The sequence below is a fragment of the Schistocerca americana genome, chromosome 1 (assembly GCF_021461395.2).
Source record: "Schistocerca americana isolate TAMUIC-IGC-003095 chromosome 1, iqSchAmer2.1, whole genome shotgun sequence".
Lineage (NCBI taxonomy): Eukaryota > Metazoa > Arthropoda > Insecta > Orthoptera > Acrididae > Schistocerca > Schistocerca americana.
In genome coordinates, this window is record NC_060119.1 from 574,848,077 (window position 1) to 574,857,364 (window position 9,288).

General features: G+C 44.4%; 1 pseudogene; it reads left to right on the forward strand.

Annotated features, from left to right (window-relative positions):
- Nucleotides 1-8,683: 8,683 nt before the first annotated feature.
- On the forward strand, nucleotides 8,684-8,801 carry LOC124561335 (annotated as a pseudogene).
- The last annotated feature ends 487 nt before the right edge of the window (nucleotides 8,802-9,288 follow it).

The window sequence follows — 9,288 nt, forward strand, 5'->3', positions numbered from 1 at the left end:
CAGTATGTAATTTGTGATAAGACGGCTATAAAGCAGATCCTACACCACATTTTCTAAAATTTTTGGGAATGATGGCAAAAGTGAAATTGGATGGAAATTTGATGCTATTTCTTTATCTCCCGTCATAAACAGTGGCTTAACTTCATCTTTCAACCATTCACGAAATATTTCACTCAAATGACTGGTTACACAGATAGCTTAATGTGCTACTTAACTGAGAATCACATTCTTTAATTAACTTTGTTGATATTTCATAATGCCCACTAGATGTTTTTGATTTTAAAGATTTTATGATGGACATTACTTCTGCTGGGGTGGTGAGGGCCAAATTCATATTATGGAAGTTACTTGAAACGTCTGGTCTGAGGTATTCCATAGCAGCATCTACAGAACCTGACAACCCCACATGTGTGTTAAAAGTTCTGCAACACTACATACATCTGTCACCAATGTATCATTTACTCTTAATGCGATTTGTCCCTCTTCATGTCTGGTTCTACAGGTCTCCTCCCTCACTATATCCCATATTGTCTTTATTTAGTTATCTGATATTTCAATCTTTTCCTTGTAATATATCTGCTTTGATGTCCATATTACAGACCATGGTGGATGTGGATGGAAACTGCCAGGATGCGCCGTTGAAGACTCAGCCGTGATCTTGAAGTGTTTTATTATTCCCAGCTACACTGCTGTGTTCCTCTGTCTGTGTCACAGGGTCCTGCGATGCCGAGGACGCCACTTTACTGTCTGTGAAACAGCTTGGCACGGAAGGGCTACTTCAGAAACCCATGCAACTAACTGCACTACGTGAGCTACAGCATCAACATCAGAACTGTTTCGGATTGAGAGATTCAGTTTTCTTTTTGTTTTACAAGATACCTCTATTCCTTGAGTAATCGATGGCTTCTTTGTAGACTTTGCTCTAACCTAGGTTAGTTTTGGGGTAAAACAGCGTTCAAATAAGGTAAGTACTTTATCAGCAAAACTGTTATAGTTTTCATTCATGCCATGAGCACTGTAAACATCACTCTGGTGAATGTCTGATGAGTGTCATAAAATAATTAATTTTTGGCTTATTGATTGCCCTCTTGAGCTCATATTTAATAGATTTTATATCCTGTTTAGTATTAACATTTAACAGAAGGAACTGCATGTAGTGGTCTGAGAGGCCATTGACTATTGGTTTTTAATATAATTTTGTTCATTGGACTTTTCTGTAAAGATATTATCAATGGCTGTTTGTGAGCGGTTGGCTACCCTAGTGGGGATATTTACGGTGGGAATTAAGTTGAATGATAGTGTTACTATCTCAAATAAGTTCTCATTGGGAGAGTATTTAATGAAATCTACATGGAAGTCACCAGCAACCACTATTACTTTGTTTTTGGTTGTTAAATGGACCAGTGCAGCTTCAAGGTGGTTTATGAACAGATTAAAGTTACCTGCAGGTGCTCGATATACGCTTAATATTATGAAGGATTTTTTGTGAGATTCTACTTCTGTTGCACATGTTTCCATATGCTGTTCTAGGCAAAATTTATGAATATCCATGTTCTTAAATCTACGACAGTTCCTGATGAATGTGGCAACTCCTCCTTTCTCCACTTCTGCTCTCCAAAAGTGAGATGCTAACCTAAATCCTGTAACACTTTAAAGTTCTATACCAGTGGTCACATGATGTTGAGAGAGGCAGATTGTGTAAGCAGGGTTTAAGGACTCTAATTCATTTAAGCAGATAATTAATACATTAATCTTATTGGTCAGTCCTCGAATATTTTGATGCAATAAAGGTAACTGATATCGCACATTGATTGAGTTCAAAGAGCGTAGAGTTGAAATTTCTGCTGACTGTTGAAAAATTTTGATCAATAGCTGTTAATGCTGATGTAGTAAGCTAGAATTATATTTTTGGTTTCTTTCTCAAACTGAAGGTTTGTCTCAATCCTAACCTCTATTAAAACTTGGTTTCTCTCTGTCCTCCCTACCCTAAAAAGGGGTCTTTTCTTAACCCTATAACCACTGGTATTTTATCACTCATGACAGTGCCTCCTCCCTTTAACTTTCCTTCTACACTCCTGGAAATGGAAAAAAGAACACATTGACACCGGTGTGTCAGACCCACCATACTTGCTCCGGACACTGAGAGAGGGCTGTACAAGCAATGATCACACGCACGGCACAGCGGACACACCAGGAACCGCGGTGTTGGCCGTCGAATGGCGCTAGCTGCGCAGCATTTGTGCACCGCCGCCGTCAGTGTCAGCCAGTTTGCCGTGGCATACGGAGCTCCATCGCAGTCTTTAACACTGGTAGCATGCCGCGACAGCGTGGACGTGAACCGTATGTGCAGTTGACGGACTTTGAGCGAGGGCGTATAGTGGGCATGCGGGAGGCCGGGTGGACGTACCGCCGAATTGCTCAACGCGTGGGGCGTGAGGTCTCCACAGTACATCGATGTTGTCGCCAGTGGTCGGCAGAAGGTGCACGTGCCCGTCGACCTGGGACCGGACCGCAGCGACGCACGGATGCACGCCAAGACCGTAGGATCCTACGCAGTGCCGTAGGGGACCGCACCGCCACTTCTCAGCAAATTAGGGACACTGTTGCTCCTGGGGTATCGGCGAGGATCATTCGCAACCGTCTCCATGAAGCTGGGCTACGGTCCCGCACACCGTTAGGCCGTCTTCCGCTCACGCCCCAACATCGTGCAGCCCGCCTCCAGTGGTGTCGCGACAGGCGTGAATGGAGGGACAAATGGAGACGTGTCGTCTTCAGCGATGAGAGTCGCTTCTGCCTTGGTGCCAATGATGGTCGTATGCGTGTTTGGCGCCGTGCAGGTGAGCGCCACAATCAGGACTGCATACGACCGAGGCACACAGGGCCAACACCCGGCATCATGGTGTGGGGAGCGATCTCCTACACTGGCCATACACCACTGGTGATCGTCGAGGGGACACTGAATAGTGCACGGAACCCATCGTTCTATCATTCCTAGACCGGCAAGGGAACTTGCTGTTCCAACAGGACAATGCACGTCCGCATGTATCCCGCGCCACCCAACGTGCTCTAGAAGGTGTAAGTCAACTACCCTGGCCAGCAGGATCTCCGGATCTGTCCCCCATTGAGCATGTTTGGCACTGGATGAAGCGTCGTCTCACGCGGTCTGCACGTCCAGCATGAACGCTGGTCCAACTGAGGCGCCAGGTGGAAATGGCATGGCAAGCCGTTCCACAGGACTACATCCAGCATCTCTACGATCGTCTCCGTGGGAGAATAGCAGCCTGCATTGCTGCGAAAGGTGGATATACACTGTACTAGTGCCGACATTGAGCATGCTCTGTTGCCTGTGTCTATGTGCCTGTGGTTCTGTCAGTGTGATTATGTGATGTATCTGACCCCAGGAATGTGTCAATAAAGTTTCCCCTTCCTGGGACAATGAATTCACGGTGTTCTTATTTCAATTTCCAGGAGTGTATTTTCCCAGCCAGTTTACCCTTCCCTAGGCCATGCCTAGTATAATACCACCTATTGAATCAACAGGAACCACACCAATGCGTGACCCTGCACCTGATATAAGCAGCTGATCCAACTCCAAATTAACCTATCCACGACGAGGATAGGTCGTGAGTCGTTATTGGGTAGCAGAGATGGTGGAGCACTTTCCCGCGAAAGGCAAATGTCCTGAGTTCCAGTCTCCGCCCACCACACCGTTTCAATCTGCCAGAGAGTTCCATCTCTGCATTTATTCATAGCGGGTGTCTGTCGACTATTTTCTTCTAATTTAAGTTGATAGTGGTTTTCATTCGGATTGGTGATCTTTTGTCTTCCGACGTTAAGCAAAACAGTGGCATCTAGTAGACGTTCCAACTCTTCCCCAATACATTTGATGACATGAGGATTTGTACAAGCCAATCCCACATATTCAGCTGGCTTTCCACGTACCACAGTGCAACGCCTCTCACGTAGACAGGAGATACATCGTGGTGATACAGGTATGCTCGGATCGGTTGTGTCAATGTGTAGGTGAACAGCTGCGTCTATAGACTAACAGAAATCCAAGTATATGATCACAAGCATCACAGCACCTCGCACATGGGTACAGTATGCACGGCATTGACCATGTGTTTAAGTCTCGTTGGAATAATGACTTAGATAGACGTACCACTAAACGGAACCAATCTAACAGCAGCCTTGTTGGTCCCAATCTAAGCTACGTCATACAATATTACCTGCAAACAGAGAATCGTGGGTAGCAGCACCCTTCACATTTGACAAGGAAATACCACAACGTCGCTGACAAAAGCTGCAGATTAGAAACCGCGCACTTTGACGCAGTAAACAGACCATGTTACCTATGTTGCAGCACTGAAGGCAAACATTCGTGAGCGTTCATATGCTCCAGACTAAGAGGTACACTCCTGGGTACAATCTTGATTCCGTAGGCAACCGCAAATACTTTTTCAAGAATACATTGACCGTCTTGTTCCACAGTTACGTTAATAGTTACGTCGATTACTTTTGAAATAATTAACTGTTTATTTTATTTTTCTCCATCTGTCTCGATTTCTGTTGATTGCTCCTTATACAACAAAAGACATTCATTGTTGATCTGCCATTCGGTAAGTGTGTTCGATTTAAGAACCAAGATGGTGTAGGTGTAGTGATGGTGTAGTATCTCTAGATACTGGATGGTTTGAAACATATCAGAATCACTTCAAAAGTTCTGTATACTGTAAGACAGAATTGAAGAAATTAATTTATTTCACAAAACTTCTTTGCAGTCCTTCAATATAATCTCCATTCTTGTTTATGACACCTTCCCAACGCTTTGGCAACTATGTCCTGGATGTGGGAAAATCATTTTTGAGTAGTCTGATTACTCGGGTCACCTCGCTGGTAGCTTCATCAATTATGTCAAAACGTTTCCCACAGTTGTTATTTCTATTTGGCAAACAGATTAAAGTCTGGTGGGCTTTTGTCAGGACCGTATGGTGGCTGGTGGGATATTTCTCACCAATATTTGTCGTGTATTTCTCACACTATGAGGGCAGCAGCTGCAAGCATGCCAGGAATTCTTTAACGAATTTTCGGGACAAAACATTTTGCAGGAAAACCTTCTGGTCTCGTAGGCAATTTCTTCACATTTTTTTCGGCGATCGCTTATCAAGATGCCATTAACAATAACCTTAGAGGTGTTGCCTGTTGCAGTTGATGCCGTTCCACTTTTTGCGTTGTCGTCAGTGCTCACCCGACCTTCATGGAAACGAGGAGACCACCGTGATATTGTGCTACGATGGATTAAGCTACTACAACTCACGTCTCTCAAAGCGTTGCGAATATCTACAGGGTTCTTTCCACACAAGTATTCGATTTCTATGTAGGGAGTTGACTCTGTTTCCGCTTACATTTTAAAACTGAATTACTCACAACTAGCAAACACATACAGGACCGTAACGCCTAAAGTCTCGAGCACAACTGACACCAACTTCAATTTGATCTAACCACGGTAACGGTCCTGCATGTGCAGTGTGCAGAGCTTTTGAAATAACCATCGATTTGTATAACAGTGAGATGACACATATCGAAACTTGATATTAAGTACAAAACATTTCTGGGACCGACGAGTATTCTGAACGTTATTCACTGGTTACGTGCTGCAGATTTGAAATGAAGTATTTTCAGAAAGGTGGGAAACTAAGTAGATGGTACCCAGATTACTTGGAAGAACCAAAGGGAACATTAGTAAACTATTTATTGAAACAGGGGTAGGGAATATAAAACACTAACCTACAAAAAAAAAAAAGAGGGGAAAAACTAAACTCCCAGCAGACACGGTAGTATGAGACTGTAACCCAGTACAGGTACACACGGCTGGAGGGTATGTTAATTATTTGAAAATTAAAGCAATAATAAGCCCTCAGTCACAAAAATCAAGTTTTGTGACCTAGGTTTAGGCATTACTAAGAGTGCCTTCATCAGAAGTAAAACATTCAAACTGCCCTATAACGTAAGTACAAAATCTTTAGGAATACATTTTTTAAGTGTAAGTACTGACTAGCAGTACGAAAAAGAAACAGTACTTACATGTCACATAAAATAAATATCAAGCGATAAAGCTGTAGTCACAAAATGTTAAAATAGAAAACAAAGAATGCAAGCCCCTATGGGCTGCGCACACATGTCGAGCTACGGTAGCATTTGCGGGCAGGTGAACATTACACCAAGAGTGTCATCTAGAAGCCGCAACTACAAAGAGGCTACTTAACATTCAAAATATAGACAGACCAATATTATGATGAACATTATGTAAATCATGAATAGGAGGCAGTATTTTATCTGACAGCAGCAAACATGGTAACAATTTCTCTACATAAGAGCTTGGAAGTACAGTTTAAAGTCCGAAAACGTCAGAATTCCAAAGGGAGCTGAATAACTCTACATCTACATCTACATTTATATTCCGCAAGCCATCCAACGGTGTGTGGCGGAGGGCACTTTACGTACCACTGTCGTTACCTCCCTTTCCTGTTTCAGTCGCATATGGTTCGCGGGAAGAACGACTGCCGGAAAGCCTCCGTGCGCGCTCGAATCTCTCTAATTTTACATACGTGATATCCTCGGGAGGTATAAGTAGGGGGAAGCAATATATTCGATACCTCATCCAGAAACGCATCCTCTCGAAACCTGGACAGCAAGCTACATCGCGATGCAGAGCGCCTCTCTTGCAGAGTCTGCCACTTGAGTTTGCTAAACATCTCAGTAACGCTATCACGATTACCAAATAACCCTGTGACGAAACGCGCCGCTCTTCTTTGGATCTTCTCTATCTCCTCTGTCAACCCGACCTGTTACGGATCCCACACTGATGAACAACACTCAATTATAGGTCGAACGAGTGTTTTGTAAGCCACCTCCTTTGTTGATGGACTACATTTCCTAAGGACTCTCCAAATGAATCTCAACCTGGCACCCGCCTTACCAACAATTAATTTTATATGATCATTCCACTTCAAATCGTTCCGCACGCATACTCCCTGATACTTTACAGAAGTAACTGCTACCAGTGTTTGTTCCGCTATCATATAATCATAAAATAAAGGATCCTTCTTTCTATGTATTCGCAATACATTACATTTGTCAATGTCAAGGGTCAGTTGCCACTCCCTGGACTCGCATTCGGGAGGAGGACGGTTCAATCCCGCGTCCGGCCATCCTGATTTAGGTTTTCCGTGATTTCCCTAAATCGCTCCAGGCTAATGCCCGGATTGTTCCTTTGAAAGAGCACGGCCGGCTTCCTTCCCCGTCCGTCCCTAATCCGACGAGACCGATGACCTCGCTGTCGGTCTCCTTCCCTAAAAACAACTCAATTCAATCACTCCCAGCACCAAGTGCCTATCCGCTGCAGATCTTCTGCATTTCGCTGCAATTTTCTAATGCTGCAATGGCTCTGAGCACTATGGGACTTAACTTCTAAGGTCATCAGTCCCCTAGAACTTAGAACTACTTAAATCTAACTAACCTAAGGACATCACACACATCCATGCCCGAGGCAGGATTCGAACCTGCGGCCATAGCAGTCGCGCGGTTCCAGACTGTAGCGCCTTTAACCGCTTGGCCACTCCGGCCGGCTAATGCTGCAACTTCTCTGTGGCACGCCAGAGGTTACTTTAACGTCTATAGACGACTCTCCATTGAGAACAACATGCTGTGTTCTGTTTGCTAAAAACTCTTCAGTCAGCCACACAGCTGGTCTGATATTCCGTAGCCTCTTATTTTGTTTATCAGGCGACAGTGCGGAACTGTATCGAACGCCTTCCGGAAGTCAAGGAAAATGGCATGTAATATTTTCTGGGTCTCATGAAAAATAAAGTGAGTTGGGTCTCACACGATCGTTGTTTCCGCAATCCATATTGATTCCTACAGAGTAGATTCTGGGTTTCCAGAAATGACATGATACTCGAGCAAAAAACATGTTCTAAAATTCTACAACAGATCGGTGTCAGAGATGTAGGCCTATAGTTTTGCGCATCTGCTCGACGACCCTTCTTGAAGACTGGAACCACATGTGCTCTTTTCCAATCATTTGGAACCTTCCGTTCCTCTAGAGATTTGCCGTACACGGCTGTTAGAACGGGGGCAAGTTGTTTCGCGTACTCGGTGAAGAGTCGAATTGGTATCCCGTCAGGTCCAGTGGACTTCCCTCTGTTGAGTGATTTCAGTTGCTTTTCTATTCCTTGGACTCTTATTTCGATGTCAGCTAGTATAAAAACGGTATAACATGAAATGTAGCTAACATAAACCATTTAATGAACAAAATTTATTAATTGAGTTAGATATTAAAAATATTTCCGTAACTCCACGAGGCAACGCGAAATCAAATATCAAGTAACGGCTTTATACCGTTGAGGACGCTTTTATTACGTAAATGTAGCTACTCATTCAGAATTAGGCCATCATTTCGAGAAAGATGTTTAAAAATTTCTAATTCTTCGAGAATCTCTACACCCTCTCTTCTCAGTGTGCTAAATGATGATATCGTGAACAGCCTTAGGCGCGTGACCCGTAATCAGGAGGTGGTCGGCATAAGACGAATTTAGTATGCTAGAGCCATTTTTTCTTCAAAGATGTTCTTTGTATTTGACTGTAAAGGCACGTCCTGTTTGTCCTATGCAGTAAGAAGAGCGCCAACGGCCTTGCCGCAGTGGGAACACCGGTTACCGTCAGATCACCGAAGTTAAGCGCTGTCGGGCTGGGCTAGCACTTGGATGGGGGACCATTCGGTCTGCCGAGCGCTGTTGGCAAGCGGGATGCACTCAGCCCTTGTGAGGCAAACAGAGGAACTACTTGATTGAGACGTAGTGGCTCCGGTCTCGGAAACTGACATACGGCCGGGAGAGCGGTGCGGTGTGCTGACCACATGCCCCTCCATATTCGCATCCAGTGACGCCTGTGGTCTGAGGAAGACACGGCGGCCGACCGGTGCCTTTGGGGATTCATGGCCTGTTTAGGAGGAGTTTAGTTTAGTTTACTTTAGTAAGAAGAGCAAGTGTAGCAAAAAAACTTATAGACACCAGCGTTTTTCAAAGAGGAATGGGTCGGTTATAAGTTAGTAGAGTTTCAATTATTGTGACCGGTTGAATGGCCACTGTGGTGCATTAGTGTTGCTCGTGTTTAGTGTTGTTACCAGGCCTCGAACATGTGTATACGTGGCGCGGACAGCGTCAGATGTTGTCCACCTCCGGTAGCTGAGTGGTTGCCAGTACGGTAGCTCAGCGTGTTCGGTCAGAG